The sequence below is a fragment of the Lingula anatina genome, chromosome 6, assembly GCF_051362555.1.
Source record: "Lingula anatina isolate TDL-2025a chromosome 6, LinAna3.0, whole genome shotgun sequence".
In the NCBI taxonomy this organism is placed as follows: domain Eukaryota; kingdom Metazoa; phylum Brachiopoda; class Lingulata; order Lingulida; family Lingulidae; genus Lingula; species Lingula anatina.
The window spans coordinates 9,349,021-9,364,658 of NC_141772.1; the positions used below are offsets into that span (position 1 = coordinate 9,349,021).

The window sequence follows — 15,638 nt, forward strand, 5'->3', positions numbered from 1 at the left end:
TATCTTTTATTATTGTGGATCTGAAATATACGATTTTATTTGCATTTGTTCTTAAGTGAGGCGAGGTTAGAAGAGAAAATAGGTTAAATTATTGACTCGATGGGAGCCTTAGGAAACAAAATTAAGAGCAACACTGAAGCTTTAAAAGACAATCTACGTAGAGCTAATGCAGCAAATATGTCGTTTAGATGACGGGTTTTGCTGGTGGCCAAAAAATACAGACGAGTCCTGTGTGGGCTGTTTACAGATTATCACTCATTCGATTGTTTCCTCGCGCACGGCGAAAAAGTGGCTAATTTCGATTTTTTGTTTTTCGTTAGAGGTTGAAGACTTTGGTATGTCGCTACCAGAAATTCCTGGAAGTAATACTAACAGGGTTGATATTTTATGTGGAGGCGGGTAGACCATCAGCGGATTAGTCGGCTCCGTTTTATGTGGATCGGCCATATTTGATCCGTGGATCTGTTAGTCCGCGTATCAACTTGTTCTGAACGCCCTCTGTGACCGTGGTGATACGCTTTATTCGGTTTTATGGGTGTTTTTCGGGGAAATGCGAGTTCTTCGTCTCGTTATGTACATGTATGTTGAGTAATGCACTGCCACCCTCTCGCGAAATATGTACCCTCTATCAAGACAGATTAATTACGTGCACTTCTCTCCAACGCGAGTAGTAGTAGTTTGAAACGGGAAAAATGAATGTCCAGATGACAGATGCGCAGGAAAGATCATAAGATGAAGATCTCTAAATGAAAGATAGAAACAGGATAACTCAAATGAGAAAATCGGAGCTCGGAACTTCAAAGAAGTTTGGGAGATGAAAGAGAAAAAAGAAGAAACTAAATTTGATTAAAAAGAAGTTACGAAATTGAAGATGCTGAACGATAGATATTCAAAACCCGTAATTATAAATACAGGAAAGCACGTTTCGCAAATGAAAACGCTGGCGAAGAAGGCATGTTAAAAAACGACATATCCAGTGCAACGGAGATTTAAATTTGGCGCATTGGTATTTTTAAAACAAAAAAAGAGGGAAAAGGGAGAAAAGAAAACAAAATTAACGAGGCGAAACACCCTTTAATAAAAAAACTGCTCCTTTTTAAGGTTGACCAGACAAACGCACATCCCAATACTTCTCTTTCAATGAATCAAGTATATTCATAGTCAGGTCTTGAGGGACTGCTTCTCATGGGCAGCTGTTTGCTTTACCTATAAGTGTTTTTCAATCCCTGTCAATCCGTAAATCACGATATTGGATCAGAAAATGACCTTAAGCTTGATTTAGTGCGCGCTACCGGTCCTGCGAGATTAAAAGCGTGTCGCTCTGTTAAGGTTAGTCTGAATATTTATTTTTTGCCGTTTCTGCGCTCGTCATTTCCGCAATTTGAGGGTATGAGTCGCGGCCACAAATGCACAGCACTTGGTGGAAAGTACGTATTTGAAATTATACAAAAGCACCTGTACTTTGCCAGAATGGAAACAAATTCCTGAATGGCAACTGTTGAAAAATAATCCCGTTATTGTGATATCTAGCTCGGGGAGTGAATCAGACGTTCTATGAAAAATGCTGCAGGGTGATTTCCGCATGAAATGATGAGAGATCATGAATTATGCATTAGTATTTCTGATCAGAAAAATGTTTTACAGACAATGAATACCGTGATTGATGAAGATACTCTTGAAGATGGGCACAACAACGAACAGTGTTAGTTCAAATGTGAATGAAATGATTTTTGACGAGGTCCGTCTTTTTTGCGAACTATCAATTTTTTACTGAAAAATATACTGGTAGTCCTAATACTGTTAACACAATTAGATACTAGTATTGATTGTGCAGCATGCTCGATGTGCTAAGATGGCGGTTTAAGAGGCTTATTACGTTACGAATGAATAACGTAACGGAGTATATCGCTTGCGTGTGCAAAAAAAAAAAAAAAAATTGCAACAAATTCTTTACACTTCCTGTAAAAAAATATAAGTAAGCAAAGTTGAGGGAAATAGCATTTTGGGAAGGTGGTCATGGCTATGGTGACAGAAACAGTGACTCCAACCTAAAATGGGGGGTGTCAAATACACGTATTTGTTAAATAAATGACATGGTCTATTGATGAGCAACCTTTCCTTCCGTCTCTTAAGTGTTCACCTCACGCATAACTGCTCTATGGTGGCAGCGGTGGGATTAGAAAAAAAAAACATTGTCACAATAATGCTAATTTTCCAACCACAACATGGCTCGAAACTTCCATGCAGAAAGAGCAAATATATCTCTTGCTAAAAACGTTTTGAGAGAGAAATTTATCTTTTAACCGCATCGTCTCTCGTACAATGAAGCGATTAACGCTAGTTTGCAGCTGGTTCAAAAGTGATAAACAAGATCAACACATTCCAAGACTCCAGGAAAAGTTCAAGCATGCAGGTACTTTGCCTACAGAGATTACGCCAGATCCCTACAGGTGCTCTACTTGGGTTTTCCTCTTTTTAACCTCTGCTTAAAAGACTGTCTATTTATCTATAAACTAGAAAAACGATTTAGACATTTTCGAAATTTTGGGAAGAATCATCCATACTTCCATAGTAAGAAGAGACCAATATGTGTTACTTTCATTTACATAAGTTTCCAATGTCGTCTGCTTTTACTCTACAAGAAACGGTATAACTTTTTTTGTTACAGGTAAAACTATTTGGCAAAAGGTTTTCAGAAAAAAAGTGCATTTGACACTAATCCAAGCCTGGTGGATCTTTTAGTATTTTCATGAATTAAAAGACATAAAGAATCTAATCCGTAACCAAAATTGCTATGGTAACCGTACGTCAGAACTATTCCCAGTAGTTCAGTAGTTTTCATTTATTATTATTTACTATTATTATTATTATTATTATTTTTTTTTACCACTGAACACTGCATAAAAGCACTCTTGTGGAGACTTAGTTTTCCAAAACGATGAATGGTTTAAGAAATGGAGTTTATCATATAAAGAGAATGCCAAGGTTGGGACAAGTCACTTAAAACTGTACTTTATACCGATGATATTTCAGCGAGTTTTATAATGACAGTCCTTGCCCTCAAATTGATACATCCGCGACGAGGGCATGTTTATTTAACTTTTTCGATCAGCGATGATACCCTGCAGTTAAAACTACATACAATTTCAATGCATGGGGACTGACATGAAGGAAATTAAAAACGCTCTCTTGGGATGTGAGCCTGACGATCGAACACTTACTTTATCAATAGGTGAACAGTGACAAAAATGCGATTCGAGAATAAAAGAAGCTCTCTTGTATGTTAAGGCGTATGCTTATAGTGACTAATGGTTATCAATTTTCGTTTTTTTTCCTCTTTTTACATCTTTCTGTTTGTTTTCGTTGAAAACATTTCTAAATAAAATAATTGCATTTAAGTTTTTATTCAGTTTGAACCTTACCACAGCAATTAGCCAACCTTTCCCTTTGTAAGAATTGCTCTCGTTTTCTCTCATTCAGAAAGACTTATCGATCTTTAAAGGCTCTAATGCCAATATCTATGACAATGACATAACATGATCCCTAAAAAACAGATTACTTAAGATTAAAATTCAACTAAACCAGCTAAACAATAGTGCATGTTTGAATGACTGATTCAAAGAAATGGTGGGCATTTTGACGTAACTGCGTGAGTGTGTAGAAACGGTTTCATTTCCTCGTCAATTCATACAATTGCCATCAACGATTTCTTTCTAATTTCCTCTTTTGCTGAGGTAAGTGGGCATTAGGTAGATTACTCCAAAGTCAAGCTGTTGCTGCATATTGCTGAAGGAGGCAATGCTAGAATGTTGGTTATACATCGGCTGGGCACACATATTGCTTTAAAAGGTGCCACGATCATTAAGACGACTTGAACGCCTAGAGAACGACTTTCGCACCTACAGGTGGGGAAAAGACACAGGGTGTCATGTGCAAAAACGAATTATTTCCTTCTCCGTTACATACAGTTAGAATAGTATTATCTATTTTGCATATTATTAATTTTACTTTCTTGATTAATTTTGACGGGCATTTGTATACATGTATGATAAAAAATTTACGTCGTGCTTCGAACTTATTTCGTATAAAATATAATCAAGTTATAACCATAACATCTATTTTACATCAGGATATCTGTTTTGAGTAACCATTTGAACCGTTCTTCCAAGCTAACCCTTTTACTGAACAGAAGGTTTGAGACGTAATCCCCGTGTACATGTGCTCGTTGCGTATATACTTATAAGAAAATTCGGAATTCCCATTAGGTGAAAAAAGTAAAGCACAGAAGAAATTGTGAAGACCTCTTGAAACTAAATCATAACTTTCGTTTCCCAAATTCTATACAAAAGTTAAGGTGACGATGAAAACTTTCACCCGTCGGACGTCGACGGTATTTATTTATTTATTTATTGTGTGTACGTGTGTGTGTTTTAAGTATGGTAAATCACTATTCGACTATTTATAAAACACACAAAGCCTCATGCTAAGTGAGCTAAAGCCGGTACCTCAGCTCGCTTATCACCGTGTGCTCTGGACCTGAAGGTCTTTTGTCGTCCGAATCTTTTATTTCCGATGGGAAATTTTGTAAGAAATTAAATGACGCGACATGTGTCAGCTAATATTGGCGCAGTATAAATCTACCGATGCCAGTTTAATGATGTGGCTTATCTGTCAGTCAAACATTTTTTTCGTTCATCCTTTTATGTGATTTATGTTGACAAGCAACAAGCTCAATGGGGAAAATGAAAATTAACAGGGGAGAGATGGAAGAGATGGCAGGAGAGCTTCGTGAAACGAGACCCAGGAATTCATTTTGATATATTGTTTGATATTGTGGGTTCGAATAACTTTAATTTTACTAACACCAAAGACACAGGCAACAAAGCATGAAAATAAATAACTATAAGAGGACACTAAGATAACAAAAATATCAGACTGATATTGGGTGCCAATGTAAAGTAATCTATAATTGTTCAAAGGAATATTTTGTGGTTTTCTTCTCAACCAATGACGGTTTGGATATATATATGGCAACCAAATAGCTTAGTAATGACCATGCACTGGTCAAAAATTGTCATGTACCCATTTACCAAACACGCTTATCAGTACACGCGATTGTTGAAATGATGTTATACATGTGTATGTCACGCCCCATTATAGGTTATTTCTCGCCCATAATCCTCAAAATCACCGTATAAATAGTGATTAACCTCTCGTAATATGGCTTTAAACGCTGTCATTTGTAATTTGGTTCGTTGCCAATTCTAGGTGCAATCTTTGATCTCAATGACCCTCGGTGTACAGACAATTTGATGTTTCAAATTTATCATCGACAGAAACCATTCCGGGAACCTTTAGTACAAAAACTTTCGTGCCTGTAAAGTGCCAATATCCGTCATGAAAAATTGTCATGCAATACACTTACTTATTATTACTTTTTTTCATCGTTGTGATAACTATGGGTATGCCGTATTGGCGTGTGGTAATAGTGTGTAAAAAGCACGGAAATGTAAAAACAAACCACAAATATATCAGTGACGCTACATAAAGTTCCGTGAGAAATTACAAAAAGTGATCGAGTGTCCAGTTTGACATTTTAAAGAACCGTCAATACAGAAAGTCAATTCAGAGGCTACATTGCAATGCCATAACTCCCACTTGTTCACTCGCTTTCGGTATGTGCGGGTGTTGTAGACAAAAATGCACATGGCTTTAAAAGGGAAAAGGGTAAGTGAACACAGAACTTAAATCTTACTGAAACAGGGAGAAAAGTAATCGGTCTAGAAGTGGACATCGTCACTCTTATCGAATAGCACTCTCACAAAGTATCCTCCTTAGAAACTCATCTGAGATGTAAATGCCGAAAGGATCGAGTTTTATTGTTGAACTGTAACTCAATAGGATTTCTTGCCACCAAAGGCGGAAATATGAAGATCGATTTATTGTTCTTTTTTTCTCATTAACCGGTTACCTCTTTTACGATCAAAGCGATGAGACGATAGCTTTGCTAGTACGCAGCACAGGAATAAAATGTTCGCCCATGTGCAGAAAGTGTATAGTGTTTGACTGGCTATGTACGCCCGTGTTGCCTCAAGGGAACCCTCCACCCCCCTGACTATGACGCATTATCACTACCTGTTGCGAATCCATCGTGATTTGCCAAATATGTTGAAAACCGTCGAAGGCCATTAGCAGATAATAAAAGAACAACTTTTGTTAAACGACAAATAGACGACTTATAGATATCATTTTAATTTCGTTTTTCGCGTTTCGACTGTCCATTCCTATTTCACGCAAAATCGGGAGTCCAAATGTCTAAATGTCTAAAAGTCTAAAAGCCTAAATGGGTTTTTATTAAATTTCTTCTACTACAAACCTCTTAAGACTGATTTATTTCGAAAATCTTACATTAAAATGATATTAATTTTTGTAGGAAATATAGTATCCAACACGCCTAAGTCGTCTGCCTGATCTACCAGTACGAGTATAGCTCTGTAACGAGTCGCAGATATTTTTGCCCGGCCTGTACATGTACTCACAGATATACATTAAAACAAGCGATGACACGATAGCTACGCATTAACGTACAAGTCAGTTTTATCATTTCACATCTAGTAGAAAAATGTAGACTTCAACAGCTAAACAAATCTAGTTATACTTATCGGCAGTACCCCTGTCCACTCCGGGTACACATGCTGTGAACAGCCAATACCTAGCGATAAAAGGCATCTTCGCTCTGTTTGAGAACGTCATATTTCATATTAGAATCCCGTTATTCTTTTATTAGCAAGACCACTCTCGGGGCAGCAGACAGGTTATTGCCAATAAACTTTGTATTTTTCTAGTTAAGCATGTGTTTCTTGGCAGGGGCCAAGGCCCCGTTGCTTCTGGTGCGCACCGAATTACGCCGGCTTATGGTACTGAGTGTAAAATATTCATGGCGTCCTGTCGTAGCATAAATTGGATGTATTGCAGGCCCGTAGCCAGCAATTTCAAAAGGGGGGGTTCTTTTTCTTAAAAAGTGGACCTTTTCCCAGAAAAAACTCCATGTACCTACATCAAATTTTACCCAGAGTGGACCTTTTCCCAGAACACCCCCCCCCCCCCGGCTACGGGCCTGTATTGTTACAAAATTGAAACCCACTTTTATGCAGCATGATGGGTCCAGTTAGTATAACACCGCATCCTCTCACCCGACACCTCCACCTCTTCTCACGCCCACCCATTCTGTGACAGAACAAAAGTAGTTCTGGGATGCAACATAAGACATATTGTGTTGGATCCCTCTAGTAGATTAGATGTAGGGGTAATTGGTAAGTCCCACCACCACTTAGAGAATGTTCAAAGAAATTTCAAAGCATTGACTTCTGATAACTTTGTATAGAATCCGTGCTATTTTATTCAGTTTCGTGTGGTTCAATTTGATTGTATCGATTGTCTCCTTACGGCACCGCCCTCGGCCGCAGCAACACCCATGAAAGAGTTGAAAAGCCTGGAAACACAACGTGCGTCATTCTAGCCTTGCAAACAAAGCCAATTTTGTTCGCGTGCAGGACTTGAAGGCAGCTGTGACGGCATCGGGTAACGATACTGTAAGAGCTCATTTCCAATGTAACTATCTTTCTACGTAGATTGATCCAACACCGCGGGGACTCTGGCCGAATGCAATCAGTATAACAGATTAACTCCTATAAACACCGGCATTTCTGTGTTCTTCTCAACGCCAGAGAAAGGTGCATTTATCTGTTAAACTGATTGCTTTCAGCGAGAGACCTTGCTGGGTTGAATCGATCTGCATAGAACGATAGTTTCATTGGGAATGAGCCCTAACATCACATTTAATGACACAAGCAACCGACCCACGTTTAAAGCAACACAGTTTAGAGATGTCTAGAGAATAATGAGTGTTGGGTGTCTGTACTTCGCTAGCTCTGTGAATATAATCAGTGATAAGACTCACACATGCCATGCGTTTAGGGTTTTGTTCCCCCTATCCATCGGTTTTTTTAGGTCGATCAGACTTCTAGAAACTTCAGACCATTTTTCTCTTTCTTCTGGCCGAGTCGGTAAAAACTGACCCTTGAAAAACGCCGCAAAATTAAATATTGTCCAAAAGAAAATTAACAAACCACAAGTTACGTAAAACTTTAAACATTTTTTATCTTTGTCCCCATTATTTCTCGCACGGAAGGTAGTTAAACAACGCAATGTTCAGCTCTTGTCGCCATCGGTTCTGAGTTCTCTTTGTAGTTTCTCGCGTCTCACTGCAGGTGGAAGTCAGATTTAACAGACCGTGGTAATAACACAATAGTATAGAATATGATCTGCATTAACCTTCGGAAGTAATCAAACCGATCAAAGCAATAAAATCTACATACAGCAACCACGGTCAGTGGATTCTTTTGATGTGTTGACCAGTTGCCCGGATGTCCAGGACCTTGTGGAAAGTTCAAGCGAAAGATAGAGACAATGTTACAAAAGGTTAATCTTACCCCGTGGCTGATGGTTGGCAACCACGACAAAGATCATGACGTAGGCGTGAGTACTTTGAGACATTCCCCAGTTTTACGTAGATTCCTGCAATTTTTTTCTTTGGAGTTCTATTTCTGTTTCAATTAGCTCTGTACTTTAATATATACTAGTATTAATCTAACGGTGTACGTCACATGTGTCTCCAAACAAACTACTACGTGGGTTGCAATAGCTTCCTGCCAGCATACTTGACTGTTGGTGTCATAACGTTTTGACAATATTTTGATTTTTTGTTTCATGATATTACCAAATTGCGTCTCAAGCACATTATTTCCTTGAAGTTGGATTCATAAGCTAAGGTTTTCTCGTGGCAAATGAAAACAAAATCAAGGGTTATTTCGCAGCAAGAAGACAACACCGCCCAATATAAACCGTTGTCAGCATTCCGTGACAAATATCATATTTTCAAAAAAAAAACAAAAACAAATATTCTGATGATCAAATTCACTTATTATAGTGATACATAATGTCCGAACTCCTGTCTGGTAAATTCTTTAAGATTCCTTAGAAATTGTCGTTAAAAATGCCAGACAAACATTTGTGTGATACCATTCACAAAGTTAGGATGTCGAATTCAATGAGGTCATGAGAACAATTTGAAGACATTTCATCTCGAGGCTTCTACGTCAGCAACACGTGCCCTGTTATTCACATACTGTAGTATCATTATCCACTCTCTGTTACTGCATGATCACCAATACAGTTATCAATTACAGTATGAAATTCAGATCAATGTTAAAAAGATGAAGTTACCGATACTAGATAGCAGTGCAAGTTCTGTGAGGAAAAAAACAAAATGATTCTGTCTAGCTTCCTGAGATGTACGGGGGTATGATATCAGACAAGAAAATCTAGTGCGTTTTTAGCATTAACTGATACCACATCTGACTATGACATAACGCACTGATATTTCTGATTAGAGATTTCGGCTCAAATGCACACTCACTTGATATAACATATCAATCAATCACTAAAGATATTAAAGAGAACAAAAAACTTAAATGCACTGCATGTTTGACATTATAATGTGAGAGTGGAACATGTGAAAAGGTTAGAAGAAAGGTTAAGATTTTTCTGGGGTTAACGCTTATGCAGGCTAACATATCTGTGCACCAAAACCCACGAAATAATGTTGGAGCATTAACTTTAGCTAAAATTGGTTGATCATAGCCACGAGCTAGCTAACTTATGAAAGTTATGTTTATAAAAGGCGACCTTTTGTTTTTTAACAACGTGCAAGATGATAAACCCACCCAGCCCTCTCTGGCCCTAAACGACCCCTTACTCCCGATATATAAAAACTGAAGATTGCCTAATGGTGCTCATCTTCCGGTCTATAGATATCAATTAGCCTGTGCTGTTGGTATACCTGTCTAACATCACAATGAGAGAGAGAGAGAGAGACCTAAAATAAGTTGGTGTAATAAATGTACAAATTATAGATAAAAAAATGAAACTAACGGCAGCGACTGCATCTTTATAGCCGAATAAATTACGGATTTATTGTATTCTCTAGTGAAAAAATTCACAGAATCTCTTTGCCGACTAATTGGCAGTTCTGAAGGCTAATGGGGTGCGTTCTTGTGCCAGTGACATTCTACGACATTCCCGTTAGTTTCCCTTTACATCAAAAGCATCCCCAAGAGATACTATTCCTTTTTTGAGAAACGTTGCAGTTACATATATGAGTTAAGGAGAATTTTAATTCCTTATTTTGCCCTGTATAACCTGTATCGGTATGTGTTTCCTATAACCAATATATTTCCGTTAATTATAAATACACGGCGTTTCGTTCACCTAATTGGAGCTTGATATTCGAAAAGACGTCAAAGTAGTCATGAGCTCAGGGTTTGTTTTCCATAACATTATCTTCCAGTCGTGATACACGTGTGACTTGCGCGTAATGACCGTGCTTGGACAAATACTTGTACGTAGCATTAGAGAAAACCAGAATCCCAAATTGAACGGAGGCTTAATTGTCTTAATACAGTGTGTGAGCCCATCCCGTCTTTAGCCCGTGCGTTTAGTTTCCACGTCAGCCATTAATTAATCTGAGACGGAAAAAATGTCGACCAATTAGTCCTAACTGATATTCTTTGTGCTTTTTAATGAACCCAGTGGAAATCCTAATGTGCAACCTATCACATTTACGTATTACCCACAGAGAGAGAGAGAGAGAGAGAGAGAGAGAGAGAGAAAGTGTATGGAGCACTAACTGCTGTATACAAAATAAAACCAACCTCTGAAATGAATATGGTAGAAAAATAGAATGGATAAAAGCAACTCGTTAAAAGTTGCTCGACTAGGGAGTCTGAACGTTTCACTCTTGGCCAATGAAAATTTTCAGCGTTAACATGTCTAGCACAACACCGCGATAGTTTAAACCCCTTAATGCATAATAAAATCACCTTTAATTTATCAACTAAGCTATGTGGTTTACCTTTAACTCTGCTACACCAGTCCTCTGCGACGTTTAAATACAGCATGCACTGCCGATAGAAAAATTTTACAGAAAAAAATAACATTGCCCATCGTGAAAGTAATCGATCATTGATTAGTGTCACCAAGTGCGTAGTATCAGATTTGCAACAAATTGCGTGTAATTTGAGAATTATGCTTTGAGATATAAAGTATACACGTGGAATGGAGAAAAATAAAGTACCAGCAGATAGAGTATTCTGTCCTGGCAGTGACTGTAATAAGTAATTGAAGTGAACGCGTGTTACAAACGCACCTACCAGTATACACTGCACATCATGTTTCGAAGGGTTTCCAGACTCCACAAACCATTCGGTCAGTCGACAGTTCGACCAACACTTCGCTCGCGTGTAGATGCCACTAAGTCTATTTTATTGCATTTGAATTTAATCTGAAATAAGGAAATGAACCAGATATACGGCATGAAATCTCCCCGTCTAAAGCGTGACGCATCTGTGTTCAGGTAGAGCATGAAAGTATAACTATGCTTTCATGGTTGGGACCATGTAGTCCTTTGTATGAAATAATTTCTCATGTAAGATATAATGAGTTATTTGGTCAGAAAAAGTCGCTACTGCATGTTCTTGGCTTTGAAGAATAATATAGAATTATTTCCCTAGCCTTGTTATAAGCAATCCCGTCAATTCTTTTAATTAATTTAATTTATTATTTATTTATTTATTTAGCAAAGGAAAAGATGAAATAACATGTTCTCACAGTGTTCTAAAAGTAGCTGAGACACACATGGTTTTGAAACATTTTCACAGATTTTTGATTGCGAACTTCATTGAGCAAGAACACATTCTAAGAACATTATCTACCGAGTATGTAAAAAGAAAATGATTACTAATTATTTTAATACTCAATACAATGTAAAGCAGCAGTTAACTATGCAGATGCCGTACAGATCTTCACCGTCCAGAGAGTAGTTTTAGAGCTGTAGTACAGGTTTCAGAATGACTCAACCAAAGAACTTTTTTCTGGTCCTCGGGAGTAGCATCGGGTAAAATGAATAAAACAAAATCCCAATCAATAGTCATTAATCATAGCTGGTGAAGCCAAGACACAACCTAAGCAAGCTGGTGCTGTTCTGAGTCCGTCAACACTTGACTTGTGTATATATTTATCGATCCCATTGCCGTAAGAATTGTTCGTAGCTAAAGTTAAAGTTGCTATTACAATTAACATCAAGTGGCAAGAATGGTAGTCCGGAGTCTCATAGCCGGAAGTATCGGGATCAGTAGTTGGGACGACGAATGTCACCTGTAAAAAGTAAGGGGAAAAGGACAACGGTTCCTTGCAGCTTACCATTCCTGTCACACCGGCTAAAGGAGAGAGAGAGAGAGAGACGGAGTTTCAGTTCAACAGGTTGAAAATAAATGACTACAAAGATCATGATCAACAGACCCAAACTTTAACGTACCATAGTGTGAATCGGTCCACGTGACCCAAGTGTGAACTTGCTCGGTCCTGCACATTAGGAAATAAGTGAAGCCGCGCACCAGGCATCATAAATTCAATCGGAAGCGGGATTAATTTCACAATTTGGTATGTTTAATTCGAATTATTTATCAGATCAACAACAAGCCGTCGGTGCTACAGTATTTGGTAACAACTTTGCACCTTTGAACAACTAAATGTTTGGTGGCCAATACTTTGATGGTACATATAGGAGCAGCTTAAATAGAATCTCTGTTCTTAATTTTGTTCTTTATTTTCATTTGCAATGTTTTCTTGTAATAGAGTAAACGCTTACAGCAACATTATGCTACAAGAATGACCAGAAGTTTTAAATAAGAACATCAAACTCTGTAACCAAAAGAGTGACCATTCCAAGAACTGCCACTGTGCTAACTCCGTCCATAAATAACGCCGAGAAAACAAACGACGTCCATCTATTTAATGACCAAGACATCCCCAGATTGCCTGTTGTCCAGATATCAAATTGACCGTCTTTTCGACATCAAAGTGAAATCGGTTCTTAAAGTGGCCTGCAATTCTTTGATCATCTCCCTTGACAGAAGTGCGTTGGCAAGTACATGTACATTAATGATATGATATTTGGAGAGTGGATAGATAGGAGACCAAAAAAGGAGAATATACACAAACGGCTACGCTTTATGTTGATAGTTTTAAGGACCATTGTTTTTATTATTATTATTATTATTATTATTATTATTATTATTATTTTGTCGACTATTTTCAAAAATGCTCTCCAATCGCCATTTTTTATGATCGACGGGTTCAGCAAATATATTCTACGTGAGTCCCAAGACGTTTCACATAATTCAAGAAATGCTGAAATGGTATGATGAAAAAGTAGAAATGTGACTTGCCTTATATTAGAAAAAAATTCAAATCGCAACATGCAGCTGCGTTGATTCATTTACTTCATAATCCATTGCCAAGAATATTTCCCATGGCACTGACTCTTTGCAGAACCTCGCCCGACTAATTTCTCTGAAATCTTACAGAAGGCAAATACTGTCATTATAATTTCCTTGGGGTACTTCCCTTGGCAATACTCTTCCCCCTTAAACTTTGTTGTTTATTTCAGGTGAATTAATTTCCCTAGACTTGTCATATGTCAGAAGAAATTGTCGTCGTTTCTCAGCATGGGTGTCACGGGAATCATTCTTTCTTGGGGCTTGTAACACTCAAATATGAGAAAACATCGACCTTGAAAAGAATTTTTAACGAACTACTGGTACATGTAGGTAAAACGCAAGAAGGCCCAGGACCAGCACCGGTGTAACGTGCCAGAGTCCCCCATGATCGAGATTCCGCTTCCCATTCATTTGTACAGGTAAGTCTCGCCCTAGATTTTGACCCAATTAGGTTAGGTTAACCCTAACCATTGTAACAAAAAGGAGGGCGGACTTTCTGTTACGCGGACCTTCAGTTTCGTTACACCGGCATGAACCCAAAGCTGTATTTTGTATCTCCATGAGAGACTCCTGCAGCTGTCACAAACCACGCGTTGACGGGATCTTCAATGGACGAAAGTTTTTATCAAATAGACTTATAACGAGTCTCCACTTTGCTAACAATATTAACATAGTATAAAGTCTATCACGCGCAATATTATGTAGGATCTGATGCAAATTTAAAGGCAAAAAACTCCAACTTATTCCAATTACCCAAATGAATAAAACTGATATCTAACCTCCCGCATCTTTAACACTGTCTGGACGTATTGATTCAGCGCTATATATACCCTGGTACATGATAAAGTATACATCAAACTTTATCATGTACCACTTGTGGTATCCAAACTGATGCAGTGGGATAAAATATAGGGCGTTTGTAACAAATAATGAACTTATGTGGACATGATACCCAACTCTTATATTTTACTCTTATAATTGAAGTGAACGCGTGTTACAAACGCACCTACAGTACCAGTATGCAGTGCACATCATGTTTAGAAGGGTTTCCAGACTTCACAAACCCGTGATTCCCCGACAGCTTGACCAACACTTCGCTCGCGCGTAGATGCCACTTAGTCTTTTTATTGCATTCGAATTTAATCTGAAATAAATTTAGGTAATCGTGTTTATTTTACCTAAATCCACATTTTTTGCTGAGAAGTTAGTAAATTCTGATGGCGTGTTTTAAGTAAGTCAAAGATACAATTGCAAGTATCTTCAAATTCATGAATAGCCATATTAACATCTTTATTACCTAACACTGTAAGCTTTTTTCAAGAAGAAGCATGGTGTCATGACGTTTCATTGCCAAACGTTATCTCATTCATTGCCACCTTGCTTACACGGTCAAGGATTCTAAGAAACCAGACAGCGACAAATAGTTGAAAAGTTAGATAGATACATGTGTTTGATACCATCAGTGTTTTGCTGTTTATGACAGAAAAGAGGCGATAACGTTTGGTTAGTTTCAAGCTCGCGGTTAAGAGTAGGATATGTAAATCAAATATCGAATCCCATATATTATATAGTCCCTCCATGGAAGATTGCTGATTACTCCAACGATTGATTGCCAAAAACATGCGCAAGGGAGTTAGACAGAAAACTTAAACTTGATATTCTAATATTTATCCTCGTAAACTTGAAACCGGAGAGATTAAGTAATGACACATGAGGCAATAAATCAGTTGATCGCTAGCTTCTATGAATGGAGTGTGTGTTGGATTTCACCGCTGCGGTGAGGATCTTGTGCGACGCTGCTTTTCAGAAAAAAAACGATCACATGAAAAGGAAAACGCGTGCCACTGCCAAAGTGTTGTTAAAGGCAGCGTGGAACAAATATATTACAAATAATAACATATACAATTTTACAAAGAATAACATCTGACTAATACCACAAAGTACACCCAAGCTTAGAACTGCAGTAAAAGAAATATTTCCTTGCAGAAAATGCCCCAATACATATCTGTAGACACGAAATATCAATGCAGTTGCCTCTTCTCAAATTCCAACAGCTTCATTTCACTAATGAAGCCGTTTCCATCAAAATGTACTGGACTTAACCATTTATGGGGGTTGGGGTGGGGTGGGGTTGGGGATGGTTTGCCTCGTTATCCACCCCTGGCTGTACAGCGTAATTCTGCCAAACATTCTGCACGGACTTCCCCTGCTTTAGTTTAGGTGAGAGTTTGTCATTATCTG

General features: G+C 38.1%; 1 protein-coding gene across 3 annotated transcripts in view; it reads right to left on the reverse strand.

Annotated features, from left to right (window-relative positions):
• The window catches only part of LOC106158956 (cysteinyl leukotriene receptor 2), a 39,427-nt gene that overhangs the window by 22,917 nt on the left and 872 nt on the right, over positions 1 to 15,638 (reverse strand). Inside the window, exons 2-3 of one of the 3 annotated variants that reach the window (XM_087015736.1) lie at positions 11,271 to 11,401; positions 10,973 to 11,021 (exon numbers count right to left, since the gene is read on the reverse strand). The exons of 1 other annotated variant lie outside the window; for it this stretch is intronic. The gene's annotated coding sequence lies outside the window, so the exon portion shown is untranslated. The remainder of the gene's footprint in view (positions 1 to 10,972; positions 11,022 to 11,270; positions 11,402 to 15,638) is intronic. One more of the 3 variants, XM_087015737.1, reaches the window with a different exon arrangement.